The sequence below is a fragment of the Dasypus novemcinctus genome, chromosome 9, assembly GCF_030445035.2.
Source record: "Dasypus novemcinctus isolate mDasNov1 chromosome 9, mDasNov1.1.hap2, whole genome shotgun sequence".
Taxonomy (NCBI): Eukaryota; Metazoa; Chordata; class Mammalia; order Cingulata; family Dasypodidae; genus Dasypus; species Dasypus novemcinctus.
Window position 1 is genome coordinate 72,840,817 of NC_080681.1, and position 20,381 is coordinate 72,861,197.

The window sequence follows — 20,381 nt, forward strand, 5'->3', positions numbered from 1 at the left end:
CTTCTTCTATGACTTAACGTAAGGCCCAATTTCTCCCTGAAACCTTCACAGACCACTTCAACACAGAAAGGTCTCTCCTTTCTCAGATCACATATTTTGCCCACAAATCTAGGATTTAGCTCTGGCTCCCAAACTAGACTGTAACCTCCTTGAGACTAAGACTATGTGTTATACTTCTTTCATTCCTCCTTATCCCTAGCATTTATCTTCTTGAATTAAAATGAACAATGAAGACTACTATTGATTACAATTCTCACAGGACCCTTCCTGAGAGAAAGTATGTGACAGTGAAATTTAGGGTCAGAAATTAAAAAGCAAGCCAGTAGACTTATATTTCCCTGGGAATTGGTGGATTCTTAGGAAAACCAATAGAGATTATGCCTGAGTCTGAGGAGCTGGCTCATCAGTCATCCACTTCTGGTAAAAACAGATTTTTGTGACTTAAAATAAATAATAATTCACTGTGCTTGGCATTTTTCTGACAAAATAAAGAAAAAGAAAAATTTCTTCTTGAGTGAATGTTAAAATGTTTGAGTTTCCTCTCTTACCTCAATTATATTAATATCACATACTTGTGTTTGCTTGTTTCTTTCTTTGTTTGACTGTACTGCGAATGTCTTTGAGCATGATGCTATCTAACCATTGTCAAGGTGAGAATATTTCTGAAGATGAAAAAGACAAAAATATGGGGAAGTTGTTGTGGCTCAACTGTTAGAGCATCCGCCTACCATATGGACGGTCCTGGGTTCAATAATCTGGGCCTCCTGCCCTGTATGGTGAGCTGGCCCACACGCGGTGCTGCCGCGCAAGGAGTTCTATGCCATGCAGGAGTATCCCCCATGTAGGGGTGCCCCTGCACAAGGAGTGCACCCCGCAAGGAGAGCTGCCCTGCATGAGAAAAGCATAGCCCACCCAGGAGTGGCAACACATACACAGAGAGCGGACGCAGCAAGATGACATAACAAGAAAAGCAACACAGTTTCCCGGTGCCACATGACAAGAATGCAAGTGGACACAGAAGAACACACAGCGAATGGACAGAGAGAGCAGACAAGGCAGGGGAAGGGGAGAGTAATAAATAAAATAAATCTTAAAAAAAAAAAAGAAAAATATGTAGCTCACAAAGTGGTTTATTACATATATGGATAAATAATTTTTTTTCACTGTGGTCTCAACACTTTTATATAAAAATGAAAATGGAAAAAAAAATCCTACTGAACTCTCTTCCTTCTCCTTTTTTTTCCTTCCCTTTCCAAAGATGTTGGTTTCTACAGAAAGTCTAGATATAAAATTGTGGCTTTAAAATGCATGAAACCACCTTTAATCATGCAGAATGAAGAGATTTGCCTTTCCTCACCACTCTCCCTCCAAGAAAAACACAATAAAAATAAATTTTCTTTGGGGGAAAAAAAAAGCAAACAAGTAGTAAAATCAAAGAACTTTTAAAACCTCTTAAAAAGTTTGTGGTTAATACCTTGGATGAATTTTGAGAAAGAATCCTGGTATTCCAAACCTCAAAAAACTGTATTTTTTGACACTGAAGAAATAAAAGTGGCACACTGATATTTATTCAACTAAAACTACCCATAGGCCCATGTTCTGCCAGATATGGTGGTGATGGCAACGGGGGCCAAGAAGATTTTAACAATAATTTCTCACACGTGTACAATTCACAAAACTTTTCCATGTGTGATCTCATTTAATGTTCAAGGCAAATCTGTGAGAAAGGCAAGTTTGGGACTATTAGACTCATTTTAGAAAATAGGTGTTTGGGGTTCAGAAAAGTTTGACTAATTTGCCCAAGGTCACAAAGCTAATTGTAGTTGGAATGTAATTCAAGCCCACATCTTCTGATTCTCAGTCCTATATTCTTTAGACTACTGCTACTCTTAATTGATTTGGGAGCTCTTGAAATAAACCCCTGTACTCAGTCATCAGTTTCAAATGGTTAGATGTTCACTCACTGACTATCCATTTAATATTTGTGTGCTGGGAGATATCAGAGGAAGGAGCTCACAGACAAGTAACCTGGTAATTATCACAGACATGACAAATCATATTTACTGTAGGTACAATGGGAAAATTAAGTTAAATAATAAGTAGCATGTATTGAGCACTTTGTTATGTGCTAGTTTCTCTCTTGAGCACTTTGAGATGCGTAACTCAAGCTATATAGTGCCTAGCACATAGCAAGAGCTGAAGACTCGGCAGCCATTATTATTATTATATTAAAAAATAAAATCAGGGATATGTTATCTGAAAAAAGAAGAATATTTAAATTCTCCTGAGTAACATAATGAATGGAAGAATAACAAAGCATCTGAGGGAATCAGAACAGTGGAAGGCATATTGGAGTGAGTCTTAAAGAATGATTAAAGGCTTGCAGACAGGGAGAGGAATAACATTCCAGGGAGAGAAAGGGCACTTGCAAAGACTTGAGGTCTGAGCAGCAGAGAAAGGAGAGGCAAGAATGGGAGGCACTGCTCCTTGAGCAGCCAGAGACAGCACACAGAAAAGGAACTAGGAGGCGGCTGCCAGCAAGAAAGCAACAGAAGGGTGGGGCTCTCCCTGTGCCTGACCCAGGCGCGGAGGGTGAGGCACAGATTTTCCAAGGCTATTTGTTTGTAGGTTACATTTTTCCTGAACAGAATCCAAATCGCTTTGTTTTCACAGGGAGCACCATAGTTTCCAAAGAAAAGAAAAAACAGACTGATGGATCCAAGGGCTTTCCCTGAGAAATATCCTCAGGGCTAGGCGCCAAACAAGGTTCCACGAAGCGCTACCCTCAGAGAACAGCAGAGCACGAGGTCTGGATCTTCTTCAGAACCTGCAAGAAAACGAGAATTGAAGTCACTGCCTTGAAGATTTTTAAATACAAGTCATGTGCCTCGTCGATTCAGTCCAACCAAACCCTCCTCCTTAAGGTTTCCAGAACATGACAGGCGGAGGAGAGCCTCTGTGCCCGGGCGTGCTCTGTCGCTTCTGCCTGATAGGTCCTCGTCTTCCCGGCCTGGCGGGATCCTGCTCTTCCCCAAGACCAGGTTAAAGACTCCGCCTCCGGAAGCCTCTCCAGGTGGCCTCCCCGACCGCCCCGGCTCACGAGCCCCCCCTCTGTGAGTGGCTTTGACCTCAGTGCTCCTCCGTAGCCAGGGGTCCTCCTTCCTCTACCAGCAATCATCTCACTGCCTTGGGATTACAGCTTTCCCTCCCACTCCCCTCTCTTTCAAGTCTGTGAGCTAGTGGCCAGTCAAGAGCAGGGAAGTAGGAGCAGTCCACCCCGGGTGCAAGTAATAAGGGTGCATTAGCTGCAACAAGCTTAAAAAGCTGAAGTGAACCTTGCTAAGAGTCAGTCTGCTTTTTACTGTCAACACGTGCAGGCAATTCCAGACAAAGCCAGGGAAAAAATGCTCTTTCCCATCAGAACAGATGGCCCGCCCCTGCTTGGTATGACCCCCCTGTGAATACTTTCCAATTCCTTTGGCCTAGAAAAAGAACATTCTATCTGCGATAGAATGTAATACTAGGCAGGGCCTTTAGTCAGTCCACAGTTACTCATGAAGGCCTACTGTGTGCCAGGTACCATGCATTTTCTCCCATCTTCCTAACAACCCCTTAGCACATGCATCTCTACTTGGCTACTTGTCAGGCGAAGAAACTGAGTCTCCAAATAGTCAAATGCTTGCCCAGGGTTCAGCCCCAAGGCAGTAGTCGATGGAAATTTAAGCAGAGATCTGTGTAGCCCAGCTTCTGTGTGGATTTTTCCCTGGGCCACCCTGCCTCCCGTCTGTGAGCCCTTTGCTTTGTACCTAGATTATCATGCCCACTCAGTTTTGGGTGCTAGAATCAGAGCCACAGAACCTCTCCTTCAGGAGTTCAAAACCTGATAGAGAAAGGAACTCATGCAACTCACCATGATTTAGCTTAGCAGGGGACAAGTGGCCTTAGAAATAATGCAAGCCAACCAGCATCTGCCTCATTGTGGATTAAAGTCTGTCAATCCAAGGAGCTGGGAGGTCACTAATGGAAGTAACTAAGTCTGATTGATCTCTTATACCAGGTGCTCTGCTGGCTACCATATACATGTTTATCTGCTTGGGTCTGACGATAAACCTTAGAGGCAGGTCTCAGTATTCTGAGTTTTCAGGTGATGCTCAGAGAGATTAAGTGACTTACCCAAGGTCACACAGCATCTGGTAGCCAGCAGTACAAGGATTTTGAACAGAAGCCTCTCTAACTCACAAGCCCATACTCTGCCCTCAACCAGCACCCTGATAAGGAAGAACTGAGCATGCCCACATGTGAGATCCTCTCAGGAACCAAGGAATATTGAATGTCAAAGAGAATGGAAAAGATAATAATTCCTTATTTTTCTTGTGGCATTTTATAATTTATCAGATGCTTCTTCATCCATACATTATTGAATCCCTATGAATTTGCCAGGGCAGGGATGATCTCCATTTTACAGATGAAAAAATGTAGGCCTTAGAAAAGTAAGGGATTTTCCTGAGGTCACACTTGTTAGTTGCAGAGAGAGGCTGCAGTTAGTCCTGGAGTAACTTTATCACACTATCTGTTCATTATCACATGCAATAAACAAGTGCATTTGCATAGAATCTGATCCTGAAAGCAATCCAAGGAGGTAGGCTGGGCAAGTCTGACCCTCCCCAATTTATGAAGAAATGGAATTCAGAGACAATAAGGAACATACCCAAGTGGTAGAAATGGGGACTAGAATTTAGGCCTTTTGATGAGCACACACTTTCCCCCTCCATCATATGACATGGAAAAAATCACTCACTCAGTCAACGCCAAACTTGGACAAGGTTGACAACCACTTGGGAGTGGGCCTATCCCTAAGAAGTGCCCCTCAGTGTGTAGGACTCCACGATCCCCCCTCTCACTGTTCTCAAACCTCCACCACCACACCAAATCTTGATGTTAAAGTACAACTCTCTCATGCCCTTAAGCCCTAAGTCTACTTTCCAACGAGAGGCAAAGAATGAGCTAACATGATAGCTCTCTAAGTAAACCTGGGCCATATATCCCTCTCTCTCCCTCGCGCTGCACCTTTTTTTTTTTAAACATCCCCTCTAGTTCTAAAATAAGGTATAAAATTGCTCCTCTGCAAGTGCATTTCAAGGTTTCTGACCCAAGACCATATAATTAGAAGCAATAAAACAAGTAAAGTTAAGGCCGAATGCTTACAAAGCAAGAATATCAATTATGCACTGTCCAGCCAGAATTCATCTGGTTCCTGAAAATCATAAGTTAGTGTCTACATTGTTTCAGGCATACTGCAGGTGCACATTGGTGCCCCAGCAAGACAAGGCAGTACGGTGGGGAAAGTACAGGTTTGGGAATTATTGTGTTCTACAAGAGACAACTGAAGTTCAAATGGTTAGGGGCTGCACAGAAGGTCACATGACTCTCCACAGTATAAGAAATGAAGACAGAGCTGAGTCCAGGTCTCTGCCTTCACACTACTTCCCTGCACTTTTACTTTTTTTAAAGTAAAAGTGTTCTTCTGGGTCTGCTTACATTATCTGGTGGCACTGGAAAACTGTGTCTCTTTTTGTTACATCATCTTCCTGTGTCAGCTCTCCATGTGTGTGGCGTCACTCCTGGGCAGGCTGTACTTTTCTCGTGCTGGGCGGCAATCCTTGCGGGGCGCACTCCTTGTGCGTGGGGCTCCCCTACATGAGGGACACCCCTGCATGGCACGGCACTCCTTGCGCGCATCAGCACTGCGCATGGGCCAGCTCATCACACGGGTCAGGAGACCCTGGGATTGAACCTTGGACTTTCAATGTGGTAGGCGGACACCCTATCCATTGGGCCAAATCTGCTTCCCTTACCTGTACTTTTAAACTGTGTATTTATCCACCACCAAGACTGAGTAAGAGCAAAGCCAAGATGTTGAAACTATGCCTGGGAGCCCAGAACCTCTCCATCCTCCCTTAACTACCCTGGGTCCCATAATCAGGGTAGTATAATGGGTGCTACATGCATGAGGCTTCACTAAGGAAGAAGAACCCCAGATCTTCCTTTTTTATCCTGCCTTATTGTATTGGACAATGTCCTTATTCCACCTGGGTCCCCTTGGGATTCCTTTCTACTGGCTCTGTGGGGGTTGAAAGGGGTTAGGGAGGGGATAGGGAGGCCCTCTGGGGTGTTTTCAATAGCCAGTCCCTGCAGCTATTCTTGGAGGACTGTCATGTGCTGGTAGGAAAACTCAGGACCCCTACCTTATCTGGCAATGACACCCCAGAGTCTCCCTGTGAGATCAGACTAAAACTACCCTCTGCAAGTGGCATTTTAGTGCCATCCTTAAATTAGAATGACAGTAACTTGTACATTTCAGTTAAAAACATCCTTGGGATAGATTTGGCAGATTCCTTTTTAAGGAATGAACACAAAAATGGCATCTATTTTACATTAAGAAACTCACACTTGGGAAGCAAATTTGGCTCAACTGATAGAGCGCCTGCCTACCATATGGGAAGTTCAGGGTTCAAACCCAGGCCCTCCTGACCTGTGTGGTGAGCTGGCCCATGCACAATGCTGATGCGTGCAAGGAGTGCCCTGCCACGTAGGAGTGTCCCCTGCATAGGGGAGCCCCATGCACAGGGAGTGAGCCCTGCAAGGAGAACTGACCCACACAAAAAAAAACACAGCCTGCCCTGGAGTGGCACCACACACAGAGAGCTGACACAGCAAGATGACATAACAAAAAAGAGACACAGTTTCCCAGTGCTGCCAGATAATGCAAGCAGACGCAGAAGAACACACAGCAAATGGACACAGAAAGCAGACAACGGGGGGAAGGGGAGAGAAATAAATAAAACAAATCTTTACCAAAAAAAAAAAGTGAATGAGAGAGCTAGACATTATACAAATAAGGACATTAAAGTGTTAGTAAATGCCATGAGATAATTCTACATGGGCAGGTTCCAGAAGAACTTCGTTCCCATTATTTGGGTGTATGTGGAAGCCCAGACAAATTTTATGGAGGGAGCAGCCTTTCAGCTGAACGTGGATGAGTAGGAGTTCACCCCGCAAAGAAGGGAGGAGGGGAAGGGAGGGCATTTGAGGACAGGAACTGTCTGAGCAAAGGCTTTGCGGGATGGTACATCCTGGGAGTTACAGGTAAGAAAGTAGGTCTGAAGTATGAACCCTGAGCTGGCTGAGAAACCAGACTGGAGAGGTTAAGCAGGATGTTAAGACAAAAGACACCACACTTGCAGTCAGGTAGGCCTGAGTTCAAGTGCTGACAGTGTCTCTGTGAAGGTATTCCTCCCTACGCTCAACTTCCTGGGAAGTAAATAAAAGGAGGTGCCAGATGGTCAGGTCTCCAGAGGGGCTGGTGGGGGTGAGGAACCAGAAGCTCTGGGGCTACTTGTTTTGCTTAAAAACAAAATACTGAACATTTGCCCCTTTGCTTTGATTTGTTTTGAATCATGATAATTTATTTTGAATTTGAAATTCATTAAAAGGGAGTGTGAGGTTTTTGTGTTAATTAAGGGTAGCCTGGAATAAAAAAAAACAGAGAGGGAACAGGTATAGCTCAGTGGTTGAGTGCCTGCTTCCCAAGTACGAGGTCCCAGGTTCAATTCCCAGTGCCTACTTAAAAAAATTAGAGACAGAGAGTCCCTGGCTAAGAGTCTCCTCTGATTCTAACCCCAACTCTAAGATCACCCACACCTGGGCATACAGGAAGCAGCAGAGGCGTTTAGTAAATTAAACTTGGAGTCAGACCCAAACTCCAACTCAGACTCCGCACTTATTTCCTGGGCAACTTGGGCAAGTTAACGACGTTACTGGAGCATGAAACTTCCTCAACTATAGCATGATATTTTCCTCACAGGCTTATTGTGATGTTTATTTCAAAATAATGGATTTGTTAGCACTTGACACACAGTAGGTGCTCAATAAATGTCAGTTCAACGTTCCTTTTGCATCCCAGTCCTTAATCATATAGCTTCCCCTTGAATGCCTGCCACGGGCTGGTGCTCTCCACAGGTTGTCTTAATTACAGGGAGAAAATCACAATTTAAAGCTTGATCGTTAGTTGAGTTCATTGAATTATCTAAAAGCAGTTTTGATCCTCAGGATCAAGTCAGGATGAGTGGTGAAGACTTAGTGTTTGCTAAGAACCAGACCAGGTTTAAATCTTTTAAAAATTAGAGCTGTTTTTTTTTTTATTACTCTGCAAACCTACCCACTGCACATTTTTATTTCCAACCCTTATGCTTGTTTTTTACCTTCCACATTTAACTTGAGGATTCTAATGCAAAAGCCATGCTTGACATGATCATAACATTTAAGCAACGAGTGCGGCCACAGCTTATGCTTGCATCGCAGAAAGAGCGACATTCTATATTTAATAGCTTTAGCCATTTACAGCAAGAGTTATCACAGGGACCCCAAAGAGGGAGGGTAGGAGAAGGAGATTTTTACACCTTTGACTAAAGATGCCATGGTCATAAGCTGTTTTGGAAGTGATTAAGTGATAAATACAGTAAACTCACCCTCAGTTCTGGGAACCTCACAGCGCAGACAGTAATTCTCAAAGACAGAAGCAATTTTTATTATTAAAAGGTCTAAGCCTTATGGGTGTGCTGTTCTATTTAACTGGAAAATCACTAGTCCAGGAAAGGGGAATTCACGTGCCTGCACTCCTCCTAGACACCGAGGGCTCTCTCACCTAAAACACCAAGCATTCACCCTCCATGTAAGCACTTGTATCTGGACTTTGCAAAATACAGCAAGGGGAACCGGATGATGCTGGAAACATATTGTGTGTGAGGCACTTTATTATTTAAAATGTAATAAATGCAGGCAATGTTTAAGCATGTGGATCTGGGACACCAATAAACTCAGAAAGGAGCACCTGAGCTTTGTGGAGGTGACTGTGTGTCAAGATTATTCCTGGATGCACCCCCACTGCCTAGGACATACTACAATGGTTAGAACATGGAATATGCAGCCAGATTTTGTAGAGCAGAGCCTACTTAGTAGCCATGCAACCTTAGATAAGTCATTTAACCTCTCTGTGCCTCAGTTCCCTTACTTCTAAAATGGGATAGAAGCGATGCCTCTCTCATACTGTAATTGTAGGATTAAAGGAACTAGGAAGTGTAAAGTGCTTAGAACAGTGCTGGCAAATAAGAGTTGCCAACATAATCACTTGTGGACTTCCCAGATGCTGGGGAATCTCATTCTATCCTCACCGGGACCCTGTCTTGTAAAAGTGTAATACTTCCTTCCCTTTTGTAGGAGGGAAAACTGAAGTCCCTTTTTCTTTTTGATGTGCTAAGCCTTTAGACACGCATTTACTTCTCACAATTATATATGGCAAGTTTTGCTAACCGCCATTTTACAGATAAAGAAACTGAGGACCCAAGTTATTTTCTCAAGGCCATAGAGTTAGCAAACGTCAGGGCCGAATTCATACTCAGGAGGGGAAAACCTTCTGGTTCCTCCCGCCCCCAGGAAGCGGGAGACTGGGGCCTAGAGCCCGAGGCGCGAGGAGCCGGCCTGCGGCCCCTCCCGTCTCCCCAGCCTCTGCGGGGGCGGGGGCGGGGGCGCTCCTGCCCACGAAGCGCCGCGAGAAGGGGCGCGGCCCGGGCGCCCCGGCCTGCAGCGGGCGGGGCGGAAGGGAGGGGCGCGGGCGGGGTGCGCCTGGGCGGCTCCCTGCGAGGCTCCCTGCGAGGGAAGCCCGGGGGCGGCCGCGCCTACCTCGGCGCGGGGGCTCCGCGCCCGCCCGCCACGCTCGCCAGCCGGCCGCCGGCCGCCCCTTTCGCTTTCAGCCGGGACCGCGCTCCTCGCCTGCTAAGATTACTCCGAATCGCCTCCACCTGGTTGGCCGAGCGACAAAAATCAGCAGTAGCTGCCTGAGGAAGCCTGTCTGCCACCAGGACCCCAGGCTCCAGCGGAAAGCACCGGAGGCCGGGAGTCGGGAAATCTGCCTCATTCCGTAGGACTCGATTGGCCTCAGTTTGCCCACCGATGTAACGAGTGGAACGGTGCTTCTGCGCGATTGGGAGAGGGGGTGGATTTAGGAAACGGCCTGAGATTTCCTTGAAGTCTCTTATTTTCAACTAAAATAATGATGAGCATCACCATTTGTTTTAATAAGGGCCTATCCGATTTAATTTAAAAGGGGTAAAATTGCCATCCAGGAAAAATATCCTGTGATTTGTCCTGTGGTTGCTAGTCCCGTTTCTGAGCACTCAAGCGAGCCCTGGAATGGCCCGTTCAGCTCATAGGTCTTGTTAATCTGCATTCGGCGTGAATTTTTTTAAATTCTTTCCAGTTAAGGTATTTACTTTCTGACTGATGACAGATGGAGTGGGCTTTGCAACCCGACATCACTTTTTGCCTGTGCGACCTTGGTCAAGCTGTTCAAACTTGCCGCCTCCACTCCCTTCCATAAAATAGAGACTGCTCCTTGCAGGGTTGCTGAGAGGACTGGGCATGCTGCTTGGCAAGGGCCTGCCATGTGTTGGGTGCGATGAATGAGGATGCCAATGGGTGAGAACCCTGGCGATCCTAGTCTGGGTTTTCCTCCTCCTTTTAGTCCCTGAACTCTCCGCCCTGCGCAAGGGCTAGGTTGGGACTGGCTCCCAGGGGCCAGAGGCAGGCAGAGCGCTGTTCGCACCAGCTCCTGCCAGGCGGATCCACCCAGCGCTGCAGGCCAGAAGGGTGGTGACCTGCAGGCAGAAGTCCTCGGCTTTATTTACACAAAAGCAGCCTTTGGAGACTGGCTTTGTAAGGATGTATGGATGAAACGCTGGCGCAGGCAGTCAGGGGAATGTCGCTGCCGGGGAAGTCAGTAAGAGACGGCCTCTGCTTGATAGGAATCTGTGAATGAATGAATGAATGAATGAGTGAGTGAATGAGTGAATGAACGAACAAACAACTGCATGAATGAAAGAATGCTTTGAAATTCCCCTCTAGGATCACCTAAACCCAATCAAAGGGCAGCCTTCGAAATCCGCTCCCAGGCCCCACCCCATTCGATAGGCAAACTGAGGTTCCGAGGATTCAGTTATTCTAGGCCTCTTGCTTCCCAGACCTCGCAGTATTAGGGTTGTCTTTGAGGCATGACTTCAGGGATGGGAGGGAGATTTGGGTACTAAATTAAAAAGGGAAAGGGAGTCTTGCTTTATTGAGTATCTGCTATGTGCTAGACACTTGCCCGATGTTATTTCACTGAATCCTCACAGAATGCACTGCGGTCAGTATTCCCATATTTCATCTGGGGAAATTGAAGCTCAGATAAGTGAAGTCACTTGCCCAAGAACACAAATATGTGTAGCTGAATATCACGGATTCAACCACAACTCTATCCCTTACTCGGTCCATCTAACTGCGCTGCCCCGAGGAGAGGCAGGTAAGTAATGCAGAAAACCCATTCAGTTCAGAGGTCAGGAGACCTTGGCGATTACCCAGGCTGTTTCTGGTCACCGCCTCTTCTCTCAGTTCCTGTTACCGACAAGAGTTTCTCACAGGGTATCTAAACCTCCCTGCAGTTCCACCCCTCTGCTGAGATCGCACGCCGTGTGACTGCTGACCCAGTGTCCCTGGTCAGGTCACTGTCAAAGCCAGTGTTGCTCTGGAAGATGCACGGAAACGCCCGGGGTACACTGTTTCTCCAGCCTCTCCACCCAAGTCACCGGCTGCTTCCGGTCCAGGAGCCCCTTTCTCAGCAGGGCCCCGCCCATGCCCACCCCGCGGGGGTCCAGAACAGGTTTCTTCACTTTCGAGGAGCCAGTTCCTGCCCAGGACCAGCAACGGAAGCTGGTTGCTCAAAGTGCGTGAGGATGGTTGGGGTTCTTGTGCAACCTGCCAATCAGCCACCAGCCGGGTGGGCCCAACTCAAGCCCCTTGGCGTGTACAGTGACTCCGCCCACTTAGGCCCTCCAGCAAATTCTTAGGATTCCTCACGTGGGCCCCATGCTCTGTGCTCAGCCCACTGACCCCAGTTTCCATGGGGAACATAGGCCACCCCAGCCCCACTCGTGGTGCTGAGGGCCGGCTGGAGGCCAGTGTTGGGCGTCGGCCAGGGCGGGCACACTGACCTCCCCCAGGCCTCTGTCACACAGGAGCCCAGCGGCCTTAGGGGAACTCCCTGCACAAATATTTATTGTCTGCTATGTGCCAGACCTTGGACTGGGCCTTGGGGATACAACCGTGTTCCAGACAGAGTCCCTGCTCTCAGGGAACTCCCAGCCTAGGAAGGAGTCACCTAGGTAACAAGGTCATTAGGTCATTTTAGTGTGGGGTGATGCACCGTTTCCCAGAGTGCACCTAAGAGAAGATGCTAAAGCGATTGGAGTGAGCTTCAGGACTTGGGCAGAGAGAAGGGGTGTTAGGAAAGAACTTTCTAGGCTTTGAACGCCACTCCTTTCCCACCTGCTTCAGTCTGTAAGCATATATTTCTGAGGCACCTGCATCACGCAAGAACTCAGGGAGCACTCAGTGGTTTTCCCAGGAGGACTGGTTGTGGTACCCCGGTGTGAGGGCTCTAGGTTCTGCCACTCACTCTGTGCCTCTGGATGATTCTCATAATCTCTCTGAACCTCAGTTTCTTTATCTGCAAAATAGGGATAATGATAATACCTGTTTTCTAGAACAGGACCTGGCCCAAGTTGAATCCACTAATTTAATATGTTGTTTTGCTGTGCTTCACCCACTCTTGTGATCCTCATGACAACCCTGTGCAGTTAGCAGAGCAAGCAGCCTCATACCCATTTCAGAGATGAGCAGGCCCAGGCTAATTAACAGATTGCCCACCTCTACTGAATCCTCAGGTCCTGGGGAGGGGTGACCTCCTGTGTAAGGGGCGGAGAGTATTATGACCCTCACCTGCCCTCCCTGAAACCCCATTTGGCTGGTTGGGACTGGGCTGTCTGGGGAACTTCCTCTGACCTAAATCCCATCAGCTACACCTGAACATAGGCCAGAAAATACTAACAGCCACACCCTCAGTATTTTTGTCCCAACTCGTACTTCCTGCCAGGGGATATGTCTTTCAGGGACTACGTTTAAAAAAGGCAGCACTATCTGATAATTGGCCACCTACTACTATGTGCCAGATACTACACTAGGCATGCTCATGTGGCTTATTTCTTCTTATACGAGCCATCTGGGCAGGCAAGCGGCAGGGGTAGGAGTACACTCATCCTAACTGGTCTCCATGATAAAACTTGACATTGGCACATGCCTTACAGTCTAGATGACTTTCAAATGATTTTCCCCTATTGGATTCTCACGGGAACCCTAACTCTTCTTTATAAAATGCAAATGTGATCATGTTACTCCAACTCCCTTGCTTAGAATCTCTCAGTGGCATCCTGTCACCTACACAACTAAGTCCATACTGCAGTGAAAGACATAAGCAGCCGCCACTTTATCACATCCTATGTGCCCTCTTACATCCTGACCTTTGCATGTGCAATTCCTTCTTTCATGAATGACTTTCCCAGCTTGCCACTTCCTCTCTTATTTTCATCTGGTTAACTCCTACTTATCCTTCAGCCTTCAGCTTGAGGTGTCAGCTCCTCCAGGAAACCTTCCTTGTCTGCTCAGACAGTGAATCTGCTATGCACATTCGATTGTAAATATCCATTTAATGGTCTGTCCCACTGAAAGGTGAGCTCCTTCGGGACAGACACCATGGTCTGTTCTGTGTCCCAGCACCTACCATAGTGTGCGCCCTACTAGGCACTCAATAAATATTTAATGGATGGAAGAGAAAAGGTTGAGCATGAAAATCATCCCCACTTCACAGAGGAGAAAACAAGTCTCAAAAACGATAAAAATAGCTCTTAAGGTCATACAGCTGGTTAGTGGATGAATTAAGCTAGAGCTAAGTGCCAATAATTTACTCTATTTCACTTAAAGATAGTTCAACATCATTCTAAGTTTTCTCATTGAAGTTGTTCCCACCACTGTTTCATTTTTGTACAGAGACAGACCTATGCCTTAATGTAGTAACTATAAATGTCAATTATCAAGTCATAGTAAGTCTCAGGTACTGATTTTAGGTGCTTGAGACATGATGCCTCATAACATCTTAGAGAGGTCAGCATTGTGAGGTCTATTTAACCGTTGAGGAAATTGGTTCAGAGGTTGTGATTTGCCCAAGGTTCCACAGCCTTCAAATCTGAGTCAATCTCTAACTCCAGAGCCCAGGAGTCTTTCCCCTCCCCATGCATCCTCCCAACCATGGTCCTGGGGCCAACTTTCACACAGACAGAAGCTGTCATTTCCCCTCTAGGCCCCAGTTCTCCTTCTGATAGGATACTCAAGAGACTCCATTCCCTCCCCAGGTTCTCTGGGCTGGGCCCATCGACCATGCTAACCCTGGCATTTCTCTCTGGCCGCTCCTCCCTTCTCCCCATCAGTTCCAGCATCTACACTGGCTCCATCTCCAGGGAAAATCCATGACACGTGAAGCAGTCCTTGTTCCCAGTGAGTGGCCCCCTGGAGAACCAGGCAGGTAGAGGCAGATCCTCCCGCCCACAGGTGTCTCAACAAACTATTTTGCAATTAAACACGCCCTTGACCAGAGCTCCCACAGCCTTCTCTGACTCCTAGAAACTGTTCCCCAACTCTAGGGACATACCAAGAGCTTCCTTAAGGTGACTGCATTTATTTATTCATTCAACAAATATATGAGCACCTATTATATGCCCAGCATTAATCTTTTAGCTAACAGCATTTACCCTGGAATTCGACTATCTGAGATGGGAAGTACCCCCAAACAGCCATACTAGACTAAAACTCCATCAGGCAGAGCTATGTCTGTTTTGTATGCTCAGCACCAAGTACTGTGCCAAACACAGAGTGGGCCTTCATTAAGTATTTGTTGAACCACTGAATAACTAAATATTAAATGATTTACTTCTAATTCTCCACTAAGAGATTGAAAGCAGGGCATTTTCAAGCCAAAAGGGACACTAGAGGAAAACAACAACTACTACTTCTGGTTTTATAGAAATGAACTCCTTGTTTTAGAGAAAGGGAGACCCAGAGAGGGGATACACGGAGTTTAGAGTAAAGTCTCGTATAGGACTAAGACCTGCTGACTTTTGCTTAAGTACCTTCTCTGTGCTGGGACTGGGCTACCAAGCCACCAACACATTCTCATTTAATTCTCACAGTCACTATATGGAGGGGGGGAAGGGCATTACCATTGCCAAATGTCAAAAGAGAAACCAAGTGATGAGCCCAAGTTCACACAGCTGGAGAGCAACAGCAGCAACATCTTGTGGTTCCTCCACCACGGCCCAGACTAAGAGCTCGTTTTCCCCCAGCCTCCCTCCCCACAGCTCTCCTTGCAAGAGCTTTAAAAGGTATTTGAAAAGAGAGCACCGAGGGTTGCAAAGACCCTCATATTTATTATTCATCCCACTTCTGGAAGGTTCGGTCAAGTCTTGTTTGCCAAGTGCAAAAATTAAGGCGATTCAGGCATTCAACAATTGCCATGTACTCTTCAAGGGCAGGTGGCCCAAATGCCCTCCAAATGTTCTCCAGTGACACTGAGGACAACTTTTACCTTCCATGGCACTGGTGAGTGGGGTCCCAGGGTCTTTGGGAGACTATCAGTGCCCATCTCAAGTCCCAGAGGCCTCTCTGGACTCCATGCACGTCTGCTGTCTTTAACCACAGGCTCATCCAGACCAGAAGGCCCCATGCCTTCCAATTCATGCAGACTACCATGACGAGAGGGTGGAGGGGGAGAGCTTGAAAGGAACCCAGGTGCCTTAGGGAAAAAGAAGAAAAAAGCCTATCAAGCAAGGATAGACAGCTGTACCCTCCTCACACAAGTGACCTGCAGCACAGATGTTTATCTCTGGGGCAAAGCAGCACAATTACTCAGGAATTAAAAGATAAAGCATTTCTTTTCTCTACAAGAGGAGGGGCAGAGTCAGTATGTGAACATCTGATTTTGTGAATTAGAGATAACTTACTACTTGGTTGAGAAATAGAATGCCCCACCAAGAGCTTGAAAATGCCAATGCAGGCTTGTACCCCAACAGCACTGGGGGTGGGGGGTGGGGGGCAGCTCTGCTCCACAGCCTGAGTGACCTTGAGCATAACCATCTAACCTTCCCAAGTCTGTCTCCTGGAGTTAACAGTGTCACTAAGGGTGTCTTTACAGCAGGGCTTGTGAGAACTAAATGCATCATAGATGTAAGGCAGCTAGTACTGTGCATAGTGGGTGCTAAAAGAATATTCTTTTTTAAAAAACTAGAATGGAGAATGAATTATGTTTTGAAAATAGAATCGTTGTGGAAAAACCCAGCTCCTCCTTCCCTCTTCCCCCCAGGGAAGTATCCACCAGGCTAACAGACCCATTTCCCAATAATTTGTTCAAAGGCCAACCCTCACGCAGCGTGACTGGCCTCCCACACAGTGGGCCTGTATACTTCCTCTCCTGTTCCCCTTGAGTCAGGCCCTGCCAGCGAAAAATGCATTGGCCCTCAAAGCGCAATCCTTACAACTCACCCAGCAGGTTTCCCACATGCCGGTTGACATGTGTGCACACATATAAAAATGCATGCAATGTGATGCAGCCAGATAAAACATGGCTCCCTTCCACATGCATTCATTGAAACAGGATAGCAGAGTGGAAAGGGCAGTGGCTTTGAAACTTAGAGGGATGTGGATTCAAAACTGTTCTTTTTATGGCTGTGTGCTCTTGGGGAAGTCACTAAATCTCAGGCCCCTCATCTGGAAGAGGGTAACTACAATACTTCCTTTTCAATCTTCTTGGTATGATCAAATAAGACAATGTATGTAAAATAATGGTCTGATGTGCTTAAAAATACAGATTGAATAAATGCCAAGACTCTGAAATGGGAGGAAAGAGAGACAATCTAGTGCTGAGCTCACCTTCTTTATGATGTTTTTATACCCAATAAAGTAGACTCTCCTGTTTCTGAACTCCTTTGGGGGCTTTTTGCCTCTAACATTAAGACCTTGACTTTAACTGGCCTTGCTTTGTTGCTTTGTTAGTGACCTGTTTTCATTTTGCCTCAACAAATTAGCCAGTAAACTATATGAGTGTTAATGTCATGGGCTACATCTATGCCTCTGCCTTCCCTGCTCCCCTCTCACCCCAACCCCTCTCCAGCCCAAAGGCAGAGCAGGGACTAGCAGGCTTTCAGTGGGGGCTCAGGGAAGAGAACTGGCTTTCTTTTTTTAATTTTTTTTTATTTTTATTGATTTTGTAAAAATATTACATTAAAAAAATATGAGGTCCCATTCGACCCCACCACCCCCACCGCACCCCTCCCCGCCCCCCCAGCAACACTCACTCCCATCATCATGACACATCCATTGCATTTGGTAAGTACATCTCTGGGTATCTCTGCACCTCATGGTCATTGGTCCACATCATGGCCCACACTCTCCCCCATTCCATCCAGTGAGCCCTGGGAGATGGCCCTAAGTACCCTGCCCTCCTTCACCTACCTGTTTGAGCCTGGATGGGTGAGGCTGTGGGCAGTGAGCAGGAAGGGCAGGAGCAAAGAAGGGTAAGAGGAGAGGCATTCTGGGTCTGGTGTAGACATTTTGGAATGGGGAAACAAACAAACAAAAAGGGTTGCAAAGAGAGAAATTCTCCCCCTCCTCATTTATCTGTCAAACTGTCAGATGGAGAAGGAAGACAGTAATAGGAAGCAGCCAGATTTGGGCAGATTGGAATTTGAGAATCATATAAGCAATTATTTTGCATAATGCAGAAGGCTTTCATCAACTTTGTCCCACTTCATCCCAGTACCATCTTGGGGAGGCAGACACTGTTAGCCTAGTCTACAGTTGGTAAAATTGAGGCTAAGGGAAGTATACTCATTTGTCTGAGATCACACAGCAGGAAATGGTAGGTCTGGGGCTCAGAAATGCATCTTCCTGCTCCAGATCCCAGATTCTTTCTGTTACGGAGGCCATTTCTCCATGGAGCAAAGAGGAGAAATCCTGAGTCATTCACTGGTCCTTCTTGAGCTCTCCTCTGTTCTGCCATGAACTAAGTGGTGTACACACAGGCTGGTCACTTTGTGATAATTCATCGAGCTGTGCCCTTATGATTTGTGTACTTTTCTTTGGGTATGTGTGCTACCTTTTTTTTTTTTTAACAAACCTAATAAATACAATCTTTTGACTACTGCAAAAGCACCTTTCTCCAAAAGCTTTCTCTAATTTTTATTTTTAATATGGAGATCTGGTCATGTTACTCCTCCCCCTAAAATCTTTCTATGGCTCCCCATTTGTCTCTGAACACCCTGTTCAAACTGACCCTTTGCCTGCCTCTCCAGCCTACCTCCCTGGCTTCTGGCAGCACCTGGAGAGGTCAGGCTTTCTTTCCTTGGTTCCCTTTTCCTAGAATACTCCTCCCCACTTTTGACCTGGCTGTTTCCTACCCACTTATCCTTTAGGCATCAGATGAGACAACCCTTCCTCTAGAAAGCCCTCTCTGACACCCAGCCCCCTCTGGACCTTCCGCTAAGCTCCCACCTCCACACAGCTCTACCACATGACTGGAAATGTCTGTTTCCACCCCCCCCCCCACCCCACCAACCTGTGAACTCCTTGAAGACAGATTCTGTGCCTCATTTCTCCTTCCTAGCATCAAGCAGAGCAGTGGCTTAGTGAATGTTTCTGTACCAGAGTTAATGAACCAACTCCCTAACTATACTCGAGTAGGGTTTGCTTACTAATCATGGGCTTCCTTGAAACTCCAGTGGCTCAGCTGACCGTCTACCTAGTCTGAAATTCCTAGAGGATATGAAATCTGCTCTTCACTGCCTCCATGCCCCCTACTCCACCTGCCCCAAATCTTCAGCCTTGCTGTGCACAGAGTAGGACCTCCATGTAAACCTTTATGAGGTGCTGATTCTGAAAGGCCTTATAATGAGCCCACCCCTATTTGGGTCAGCCTTGCCTATCCTACATGCTACAAGAGCCAAAGCAGGGTTATGAAAACCCCAGTCGCCATGGGAGGCAACTAGGATGTGCTGGGTGCTCACTTTGAGCTCACCAACCTCCCTACGATACCTCACCTAGTCATTTTTCCTTCAAGGCATATTATCCAGGACCTGCTATTCAAGGAAGCCCATCTTACAGAGAGGAAACTGAGGCTCAGGGAGGTGAGGGGGCCAGCTTGACAGCTCACAGTGAAAAAGTGGTGGTTTGGGTCTGTACCCCTGGACTCCCAGTGTTGTTTTTCACTTCCCTAAACTATTGTGGTTTATGATGTGAACAGAATCGGAATAAGGAGGTTAAGTGGGAAGAAGGGAAGGGAGAGAAAGGGTGGAGAAGAGTGATTCAGTGCTACCAGACTTTGTGTTTTTGTTTTCACAGCCTAGAAACAATTAAGTATCATACCTCTAACTTTCTATTTATTATGGTGGTGCTAAATTTAAACTTTAAGTATCTTTATCTGTGATCAATACATATCTGTAGGGACAAGAGCAATCATATCGTAAAGCTGTCATGGGAATTCCGGACAACACTGCAACTGTGGCACAAAGTACAAACATTAAAGTGGGCATGCCACTTCTACATAGGAAATAGCTTTGTGTCCCGAGGCATGTGTGTGAAGGAAGGGATCCTTAAATGGCCACCTAATCCTCATGAGCTCATTCCCTTGATTTGGGTAAGATAAATGGTGGTCAGTGAGCAAGCCAGGCCCGGAATCACCTTGACCATCTATGTGGATTCTCTGCCATTTCCTAGCCAGGTCACAAGCATTCATAAACTCAGCAAATTGAGTACCAGTCACTGGGGACAAGGCAGAAAACAAAACAGCCTGCTTTTATAGAACTTACATTTTACTGGGGGGAGAGAGACAATAAAAAGTAAACAAATTAATGTATAACTTATCAGTTATAGATGAATAGAAGAAAAATAAAATGAGGATCAAGGATTGCGGGAGTTACTTTATGTAAGGTGGTCAATGAAAGCCTTTCTGATAAGGAAACATGTGAGCAGAGGCCTAAAGGAAGTGAGAGAATGAAGTCTGCAGATATCTGGAGGAAGACAGACAGAGAGAAGTTCAGTTCAAAAGCCCCAAAGCAAGAGCATGCTTGGCATGTTCCAGAAAGTTCTCCAGGAGACCTTTGAGGCTGAAGCAGAGCAAGTGAGAGAGTGTTAGGAACAAGGTCAGAGAGTTTGCAAGACAACAGTTCACACAGAGCCTTGGAGGCTACAGTGAGGGTCACAGACTTTACCAAGTATGAAGAGAAGCCGCTGGAGGTGGTGGCACAGGACAAGAGTAAGGTCTAGTTTAGGTGATAAGGACCACCCTGCGTGGAGCATAAAACAACAGGGGGCTGGATGGAGGTGAGCAGGCCAGTTGGAAGGCTACTGCA

At 46.4% G+C, this 20,381-nt stretch overlaps 1 long non-coding RNA gene across 1 annotated transcript in view; it reads right to left on the reverse strand.

Moving 5' to 3' along the window:
• Nucleotides 1–9,798: 9,798 nt before the first annotated feature.
• LOC105747311 (uncharacterized) overlaps nucleotides 9,799–20,381 on the reverse strand; it is a 33,729-nt gene continuing 23,146 nt past the window's right edge. The window contains exon 3 of the long non-coding RNA XR_001119403.4: nucleotides 9,799–10,863. This is a non-coding gene — a long non-coding RNA (uncharacterized lncRNA). The remainder of the gene's footprint in view (nucleotides 10,864–20,381) is intronic.